The following is an 8335-nucleotide window of genomic DNA, read 5'->3' as shown; positions in this document are numbered from 1 at the left end:
CCTCCAGGATTGTCTCGTGCATGTTCTGGGCCACCACAGAGTCATCCACCTGCATCCAGAACTCCCCAGGTCCTGTCACTGCGGAACGGCCCACTTCGATGAAGAAGAAGTTCTCTGAGTGGCCGCAGCGTCTGATGTTCATCAGCTGCAGCACCACGGCCGCCGCCTCCGAGTTCAGCTTCACGAAGCTGATGGTCTTGCTGGTCAGGCAGAGTCGGTAGATGCCAATCAGGTTCTTTGTCTGACCCAGACCTTTGGGTTTCAGGATCACCTGCCAGACCTCCTTGAACGCAGGTCCTGGGGGCACGTCCCCGTAGCTCAAGTCCTCCCCAGCCTCCCCGAGGCCGGAGCTGCCGCTGCAGCTGCCCCCACCGCCTCCTGCCCCGGGGGCCGAGGCCCCGTCGTGGTGGCCCTTGGCCCGATTGTGCAGCTGCAGGAGGGCTTGGTACCAGCTGTCCTGCTCGGCCTCGCTGTCCGCCGCGATGGCAAAGTGCTCGTCCCGGGTGTAAAGGGCCACCAGGTGCTTGTTCTTGGAGTCTGCCCGCTTGTTGATGTTGAAGCAGCTCTCGAGGGGGATCGAGCGTTTGGGGGCGCTCGACTTGTGCCGCCACTTCTTCTCGTTCTCGTAGTACTCGAGGCGCGCCGGCCCCCCTGCCTCGCTGGCCGCCCGCAGCACGAAGAAGCGCTTGTGCATGCTCTTGGGTTTGCGCAGGTAACCCACCTTGCGCACGTCCGAGAAGCCGTCGGTCTCCGGAGGGCTCGCCATGCTGCCGCCGCCACCGCCGCGGAGGAGAGGGAGGCGCCGAAAAACAACCGGGTGGGGGGCGGAGGCTCCTCGCCGCGGCCCCGCACATGCAAACAGGGCTGGAGATCGCCGAACCCCCGACTCCGAAAACCACGCCGCCCCCCGCTCCGGGGAGGGGCAGCCGAAGGGGGACGCAGCTGCTGCGCCAAGGAGATGGCCTCGGCCGGAGTTTACGGGCGTTTCATGCCCTGGGGGGGAGGCAGTGCGTCCAGGGTGAGTGAAGCCCGGATCCTCCGAGAGCCAAGTCTCCTCACAGCCGCCGCGGCCAGGAAGGGGCGAAGATGCATCTCTTGCCACTCGGGCTGGAGTCTGGCACAGGCGGGCGGCGGCGGCGGCCGGGGGTCCCCGCGTTGCCCCTCCAGGCGCGCGCGCCTTCCCTCCTGAGTTCCCCTCTGGAAGTAGGGATTCCCGAGGCAAATTAAATATCCTTGGGCAGGGGGAGGCGAGCTGCCAAGTCCCAACGTTGCACGGGGTTCTCCCTCCTCCTCCTCCTTCGCCTCCTCCTCCGCCTCCTCCCACCCCCCAACCGCCCCGCCGCCACCAGCCGCCCAAATACTACCCAATCGCAGAGACCGCGGCGCTGCGGCTGTTGCTGCTGCTGCCGCCGCCCGCGAACGGGTCCGCTGCAGCCCATTCGGGCCCATCTCGGCAGGCGGAGAAAGTGCCTTTTCCACGCAAAACGCTATTAGGCAGCCGAGGGAGCTGGGGACGCGCGCCGGAGGAGGCTCATCCCCGCCCTCGCTCCAGTCGGCAGGGGAGGAGGGGAGGGGAGAGGGGGAGGCAAAGGGGAGGTTTGGGAAGGAGTCGGGAAGACGTCTCTTCCCCGAGGCGCTGCCTCTGCAGTTACTTCTCTCCTCCTCCCTCCTCCTCCTCGGAGAGTTGCCGAGAGCCCCAACCAAAACAAGCGGCGGCGTCTGGCTCTGCGCGCCGGCCCCCGCCGACCGCGCCGCCGTCTCACTCGGAGGAGAAAAACACGTGACGGAGCCTCCGCGCCTGCAGCCCGGCCGCCGCCGCCGGGAGGTCCCGCCCGGGTCTCTACACATTCCGACCGAGCCGCCCCCGCGCCCGCCCCTCTCCGCCCCCCGGCCGTGCCGCAGCGGGGCCCGCGCTGGGCCCCGGCGCAGCGCTCTGGCAGCGCCCCTGCGCGGCCACCCGCCCCGGCACAGAGCCGTCCTCCCCGTGCGCCACCCAGGGCGCCCCCGGCCCGCAGGAATCCCCGCGGCGGGTGCGGGCGGGTGTGTTTGGGTGGCTACCCGAAAGCACGAGGGGAGTCTGGGAAAACGGCGGCGGGGGGGCGAGCTCGGGAAGACGCAGGAGTGAGGGTGGGGGGCGACGGGGGGGCACTGCGGCTACGGGGCCCTGAGTGGGAGGGTCCAGGGAGGAGGGGGCGCGGGAGCTGGGCTAGATCTTACCGAACAGGTAAGATCGACCCCTAGAGAAGGAGGTTTCTAGTCAAGCCCTTTTCTCCCAGAAAACATAAAAGCTAGATTTCAGTTTCAGGGTGATAGGCCACAGTGAGGAAATCTGTATTTTTATAAGGTCTACTAAGGGACTTGTGGGCCAGCCTTCCACCTTGGAATCCCCGAAATCACTGCAGGGAGGTCCCTGGAAGGAACAGAGGGGCTCCCAAGGGCATATATTGGGGGATTCTGGTCACTCCGAAATGAGAAGAAGGATCCCGGTAGAGTGTCCTCTGTCCGGCGCTGTGCAGCAACCTGCTGATCAATTAGGGAGAAAATATAAATATCACGGCTCCCCCTGCCCCCCCCTCCTTCCTAGGGAAGGGGCGGGGATCCACAGGGGTAAAGACTTGGCGAAAAAAATGAGATGCCCCTTATCATAGTCCGGAATCTGTGTTTTTAAAAAGATATTGGGGACCTACGGAGGGTTCATAAGACCAAAACCCTACTGTATAAATACTAGTTTAAGTGTTTGTTTCACGCACAGCTTCCACACCCATTGAACCACCCCATAAATTTTTTACCCTTGACCACAAGGATAATCGGGAGAAAACAAGGATCGTGCCAGCTCGACGCTATGGGAAAAGGGGTACTTCATGAGTAGAACAGTCCAGCATCGTGGATCTACTTGAACAGACTCTTACAGTTACCTTGGAGTATCAGCCTCACCACAAGCAAAACCTCCCCAAAGTTTTTTGGTTTTTTTTTTTTTTTTTTTAAAGCTGACCTATAAAGAAGCAATGTGTCCCTTCCTTGCCCAGCTGGCAGGAAGGACCCTACGGATGACGTTTGTCATTTGGTGTAATGCTATCTTATTTATCCACCCCATTCTTGGCCGGTTTGGGGCTTCTGCCCCCCTCTTAACGCCGGAGACCATCCTTTGCCTCCGGCTATCTGACACTGCGGGATGCTCCGGGGGAAACGCAGCAGAGAAACGCTGGGCACGCTCCTTGGCACGGCCGGCTGGGCCGCGGAGGAGCATGCCTGGGCCTAAAGCGGGGGTGAGGGGCGGGGGCTGTTTCTTGGGGAAGCCTTCTGATTGGTAGGGCTGCCTGTCTTTCAAGCCTTGCATTGCAGGAGGGGAGGTGGGGACAGAGGGTGAGGGTACCAAGGTAGGTTGCAAAGCGTAGTAAAAAAAATAAAAGAGAAGAACCATAGGCGCCATTCAGTGGCGTGTGATACGAGAATTGGGGACCCGGCATCTGCGGAAGCCTGGGAGCTCCTCATTTCTCCTCTTACCTTCAGGTTCCCCAACATCACGCGAGCTCGTCTAAACGTGGTTAATCTATCATTTGTGTACACACTGTTGAATTGAGAGCCCGCCCTTCTCTCCCTCTGACAGCTTGGCGATGAGGGCACACGTGCCCACTACAGCAAAGCTATAAATAGCAGATATTTGGAGCTGGGAACGAGGCGGTAACAACAGTGACCGAGATTCTGGGAGCATAGCTTGCTTTATGGGGAGCAGGGGAGGGGGATGCGGAGCCGGGAAGACTGAGGTTAGTAGTAAAGTGTAATTGTGTGGGGTTTTACCCTTGGCAAGAAAAAAGTAAGATAAAGGGTTGTTTGTTAGTAACAAAGTAATCTAAGGTCAAAGGGCTTTTAACAGGTTTGATGGTTAGCGCGGGTGGGAGTGGAGGATATTTCACATTTTGTAGGAAAACAGTCCAAATCCATAGACTTTCACTGTTCAAATGACCCTCTCCCTCCCCCCTTCTTCCCCCCAAAAGCTAAAGGGAATATACCCCTATGGAAAACAAAATACTCTTTACTAAAAGGAGGAGAAGGAAGGAAGATGATTTTAATTTACAAATATTCTACAATAACCTTCACAGAAAGGTTTGGATTTTAATCATATAAAACAAATTATTATATAATAATACAAAAGCTTTTTTTTTTTAAATAAAGTCTCAGTGGGAAAGGATTTCTGCCTTAAAAATTCAATTTCAGTGGCAAAATATTCTATAGAAACCATGCAATAAGCCAGATTGCTGCAACAAAATCCATTCAGGCCAGTGGGTTTCAGGCGGAGGGTAATTGCTGATCATGGGACGTTAGTGCCATTTCTTCTTCCCTGCTGATGTTTTACTACCAACGTTAAGGGTGGTTAATATTTCTTCTAATTATACTATAGTAAGTTCATTTGTTCTTCACATTTTTTTATTAATGGTTGAGATAGCTCTGGAAATGCACATTTGGTTCATATAAGATACAGACTAGAAAGAGATGCTTTTGTGGAATCCGAAGTAATCTGGAGCAGGTACAAGTATTATCCTGTCACCGTACGCTAAATTAGTCTTGTGGCATACTGTAATGAAATACACTGTATGAAACATTCAGACCTAGCTGAAAATTCACCGAAACCAAAAAGCAACCTATTACCAAATATATTGCTCAATGCTGCCATCTATAGGATAGTTAGAGATGATTTGTGTAATAGACTGAAGCGCATCTTAAAACTGTTCAGAGCTGAAATGGTTCATCAGAACACTGGGTCAGTTATGTTGATATTCACAAATGCAGTTATGCTTCCAGGAGCTAAAACTTCGTATTCCATGGGTTCACTATTGGGCAATATGTCTACAATTAGCTTTGAAATAAAAATATTGATCTTTGTGTAATGCTATCAGGAACATTATACGAACTTTATCAATTATTACATATATCCTTAAAGTGATCTCTACCTAGAAACTTAGTTTGGTTATGAATTAATCTGTTATAAATAAACATTTTATATATTGTGAACATAAGGAAGTATAAGTTACTGTCAAAAATAGCAGAAATTAGATTCGAATTGGCTGAAGGTACAACTAAGCATTTGACAATTAAAAAGTACTTCTTGTATCAAAACATGTTCTACTTAGGATAAATAACTTGTACCTGGAGGAGCTGTTTAAATATTGTCATCTCTAAAATTTTGGCAATTTAGAATGATGCTTGAAGGGAAATAAAAACTTGTCAATTTTCTCATTGTAATGTCTATTTTTTATTTTAAGATAGCTTCATAGTAACAGGTATTTGCCTACTCGGCAAGGAAGTATGAAATATATAAAAAAGACAGCTTCTCAAAGCTTTGATGGGATAATAAGAGATACAAAATAAAGGTGAATGATACCCATAGTTGTGTGTGTGTGTGTGTTGTGTGTGTGTTAAATGTTGAATAAGGGGTATGTACTGAGAGCAGGTAGAGATCATGGCAGATGAAATAACTAAAGAAGTCTTTGTGGAGGAGAGAAACTTTAAGCTTGAACTCAAAGGGTGTCTATCACTCAGATAAGTGATAAGCAAATTTTTCCCCATTGGGATGCAGTGGAGCACTTCCTTTGTCAAGTATGAAGCTGGGCTCTGAAGATTTAGATTCCTGGCATATGATCCTGCCCCCAGGGAGCTTACAGTAAAGGTGGGAAACAAATGAATATGATCACAGAGCACTGTGATCTTTCTTGTAAAAAAAAAAAAAGTAGGCATAGCGCAAATGATATCCCATAACAACCTATTGCCTTCTGATTTAAAAGTCATCAATCACAAGCAATAGGATTTGGGAGCCTGGAGATGCCCCTCCCCTTAATAACCTTGTTTTTTTTCTCTCTCTCTTTTTAAGATTTATTTATTTATTTGAGAGAGTGAGAGAGAGAGCTGGCAAGTGGGGGGAGGGGCAGAGGGAGAGGATCTCCAGCAGATTCCCAGGCAAAGCTCAGAGCCCAACTCGGGGCTTCATCCCAGGACCTATGAGACCATGTCCTGAGCCATATCAAGAGTCTGCCTGCTTAACCGGCTGACCTTGTCCTCTCTTGTAATTATAATCTCTCATCCTTTCAGATTTAAAAAAAAATGTGAAGTAGGGAAATTGAAAGTGAGCTAGAAAGTTGCATTGGGCTTGAGAATCTGCTAAATCAAAGCTTCTCAAACCTGAGAATGTTCTGATTCAAGTCTAGGGCAGGCTGCTGTCCCACATTTCTGACACATTCCCAGGGCTACTGATTCTGCTGGGTACGTGTGGGCACCACCTTTTCTCTAGCACAGTTTTGGATGACTGATGATGGGTCGAAAGGCACGATAATATGCTGCTGGAAAATGCAAGCAGAGTACTTACATTTCAGTATTCTAGACATTCCAAGAGAACAACAGCAGTAAAGATTCTACTTAACTGAGGCATTACTGCATTGGGGCTTCTCTCTTTTCATTCACAGGTATCACATCTTTCTGACAAGTGTGAAGAGTTATTGTGTCTCTTAAGCACTTGTGTGAGTGTTTTCCAAGGTGCGATTACAAATGTAGAGTTCTGGCTACATCCAAGTCCTACTGAACCAGAATTTCTTAAAGAACTCTGGACCCCCTCCCATCCCCCCCCCCATCTGCATTTTGAGCAGCAGCATTCCAAGAGACTCTTATTTACACTAGAATTGAAGAATCAGTGGCTTAGGTACAAAGGAAAATGTTTAATTAAATATCTTGGGAACAGGTGAATGCACAGCCTTAACCAGTAAACAAAAGTCTCTACCTGGGGGCTATTTACTACAGCTGGGTGGAGCCGGCAGTGACCCAGGCCTGGAAAGTCTCTGAGGCTTTGAGAAAAATCAATTACAGGCAATCAGCCAGTAAGACTCCAGTTCTCCTCTGGTCTTGATTTCATCCCCCCCCTCTCTGAGAGAACTCAGAGATGATAAACACACCGAGAACTAACATGGGATTTTAGAAAGGCATTAACGCCCTCAACGGACAATTTCAAACCTTTTGCTGTTTTTGGTATAAACAAAGCCTCAAATAAACAGATGACTAAGGTTGGAGGAAAGGGAGAAGGTGAAAACTCTATGTCACTATTTAACTTTTCCATTTTGGAAAATTTGTTGATTTGTGATTTTTTAGGCTAGTCCCTAATTACTGACATCTATGTGAAAGACTTGCTTTGTCTTTTTAAAAATTTTATTGATTTAATATATTCTCATTTTCTACATTCTTTTGTAAGGACTGGAGGTTTGCCAGTCAATTTGTCATCTTAGATAATGCTACCAAATCTTTTGGTCAGTTAATCCAAGGAAGGAACCCCCAGCTGTTTTTTGTATTCAAAGAGACATCTGTTGTATCTGGAAAAGCATATGCCCAGAAGGATTTATAGACTTTACAACACCTCTTCTTGGTTTTGTCCCATTGTTCATCATAAAGTCGTCTTTGCAGTGCCCTCAGTCTAAAATTTGATAACCAAAAAATGTCTTCAAAATAATTCTGCAACTTCACTTATTTTTTAATAAGAGTTTCTGTAACGATGAAGTTGCAATGCCTTTTATTTAGTAGTCAGGGTCTGGCGGTAAAATAAGTTGGTTTTCCTAACAAAGAATCCTCGGTCTCCCACAGCGGCTCACTGTTCTCCCCGCCCCCCCCGGCCCCGCCCCCGTGACAAGATTAATAATCATATCTTTTGTTTCTTTTCTTCTTCTTCTTCTTCTTCTTCTTCTTCTTCTTCTTCTTCTTCTTCTTCTTCTTCTTCTTCCTCTTCTTTTTTTTTTGAAGTAATTCCTCAAACTGGGGCTGGCTCATGATTTCAAGTTTCTTTACTTAACAACAAAAAAAGCAGGGATGCCTGGGTGGCTCAGTTGGTTAAGCATCTGCCTTCGGCTCAGGTCATGATCCCGGGGTCCTGGGATCAAGCTCAGAGTCAGTCTCCCCACTCAGTGGGGAGTCTGCTTCTCCCCAACACCCCCCAGTCCGGTCCTCCCCTCCCTCTGCTTGTGCTCTCTCTCTCAAATAAATAAATAAAATCTTAATGAAAAACCACAACTATGCAACTGATTAGAAGCTTAGGAATATGTGTGTATTAGGAACATATGAGTTAATTTGAACTCGACATTTGTGATTACATGGATACCTCTGGTGTTTCCTGGAGCAGCTCTACCCGTGGGCAGGGGGTTACCCACATCAGAATCACCTGGGTGCTTGTTAAATGTGCAGCTTTTTCTATCCCACCCCTGACTCTACTAAATCAGATGCTCTCTAGGTTACTGTGTACTTCCCCCATTGAGTTTTACGTGTGCTAAGATGTGAAAAGCACTGATCAGCTTATGACTTAAACTAT

This window comes from Ursus maritimus, unplaced genomic scaffold, assembly GCF_017311325.1.
Source record: "Ursus maritimus isolate PB19 unplaced genomic scaffold, ASM1731132v1 scaffold_1, whole genome shotgun sequence".
Classification (NCBI taxonomy): Eukaryota; Metazoa; Chordata; class Mammalia; order Carnivora; family Ursidae; genus Ursus; species Ursus maritimus.
Note: the sequence above shows the minus strand (reverse complement) of the source record.